Source organism: Camelina sativa, chromosome 15 (assembly GCF_000633955.1).
Source record: "Camelina sativa cultivar DH55 chromosome 15, Cs, whole genome shotgun sequence".
Taxonomy (NCBI): domain Eukaryota; kingdom Viridiplantae; phylum Streptophyta; class Magnoliopsida; order Brassicales; family Brassicaceae; genus Camelina; species Camelina sativa.
This window is the reverse complement of record NC_025699.1, coordinates 19,050,497-19,052,578: the sequence shown is the minus strand read 5'-3', so window position 1 is coordinate 19,052,578 and position 2,082 is coordinate 19,050,497.

The following is a 2,082-nucleotide window of genomic DNA, read 5'->3' as shown; positions in this document are numbered from 1 at the left end:
TTCACTTTCTACTAAATTAAAGAATTGACAATATATATGTTTTAAAGACGATAAAATATCTACCTGATCACCGGAAATGATTTGAGATGGGTTGCCTTGTCCCTCTGAATCATCAAGGTCATCTATCTTCACCCCTTCTGTTCCTGGCCAAATCTTTCCAACTCGGTATGTCTCATTGCCACCATAAAGGTTGTCAATTTCAACTAACACCAGAAGCTGAAATGTCTTCCCAACCAAATTCTTCAGAGCAAGGGGTAGATTGGATGGATCCTGTAGCTACATTTATTGGCCAGAGATACGGAATATTAGCATTTTATGACTACTTACATCTAAACTTTAACTAACAAATGGTACTTACATCATCATCATAAACACCATCAAGTAGGTCATGAGCAGTTTGTCCAACGATCTCAGAAGCTGAACCATCAAACAGCATACACTTCATTTCTCCTGTCTGATCTATGACACTCACATGTAACTTGAACCTATGAATGAGAAAGTTAGTCTGTGATTCTGTGCAGTTCTGTAGTATTTGTTTGTTTCTGTGAAGTATAAAAAACTACCTTGGTACGACTTGTGTGATGTTCAGATTGCACTTAGGACACCAGAAAGTTAGCTTTCTTGGTTTTGTCAGGAAAGAAGTCTCCTTCTTTTTGTTTCCTTCCACTTTTTTGCTACATTTCTTACAGCCGAGATAAAATCAACCCATATCTGTATCAATTGATGCGATTGTGCACATGACTTTACATTTCGAAACCTGGTGAATTGAAAAAGCGTTTTATAAAAACTGCATATTCATAAATTTACACAACAAACTATATCTAAATTCTTGATTTAGTTACCTCCATTTGACCCAGCAGTTGGTCGATTGTCTTCCTAGGATACTGATCAAAGAAGTCACCATTATGAGCCATTAGCTCCAACCGTGGCTTAGTTTGACTGATGGTCAGACTAAGACCATCGTTGGGCAGACTGGATTTAAAACAAAAACACAAAATATTAAATTCACCATATGACTTCAAGATCTACAATAGTTAAGTAGTAGGTCACGTTGCTAATTTACCTTGCCGTGAATTCAATCACCTCAGCATAATCCGGGTTGATGATGATGTCAGATACATCAAAAGCATTGGTGATTTGATTTTCACCTATAGACATAACAATTAAACAGTTTAATTTTTTTTTAATGATTCATAAAACTATGTTTTAGGTAGGTTGAATATGACTTACCTCTGAAAGTATGAATCTTTGCAAATCTGATCAAACAAACCACCAACTGACCAGCCGCGTCTTGGCATGCATGGTAAACTTGATCAGCAAATTTGCCCCACATTGTGCATGGTAGACGGTCATTGCTACATCAATGATAACATAGTAAAAAAATTAGGGATGGTTTTATTGACAATAAAATAAGTGGTTAGGTCATTTCTTTTACCTTATGTTTCTGATTTCAAACTCCAGCTTTTTGGTTGGTTTGTTGTTTACCTCAATGGTATCCATTGGGCCAACATTCACCACTTGACCAAGAACATCTGAAAAATACATGACATGTAAACACACGTTAGTTGTTATTTATTAAGAAATACCGCAGCTTAAACTTTAAATAAGAAATAATTCATGCTTCCAAAAACTAACCAATCAAGTAGAAGGGATTAAGATCCCCAACAATGATGTTTTGAAAGTCGGGCAATGTGAGGTACATATCATCAGATATATTCACACACGGGGTTACATGAGTGTTGTTCACGAAGCCCATCTTGAATGGATGGTTGGTAACCCTGTATTGGCCTCTCACCTGGGTTAATCCGAAATTTTCAATGATCCTCCACTCACCTTTTGTAATCTGCCTCTCGAACTTACCCACAAGTTGTTTCTTGATGGAAGCATGAATCTTGGAACCCTGATTATGATGGTTGTAAAACGAAAAAGAAGCAGTTAAAACATTGAATATAAGCTGTTTTCTATTTATTGAATAAATACTCGTAAAGATACTATGTTTATAATAACAAACCCTTTGGTCAGCTAACACCATCTCCATTGTTTCTCCAGACTGCGCAGTGTACTGCTTCCACGAATGAAGGA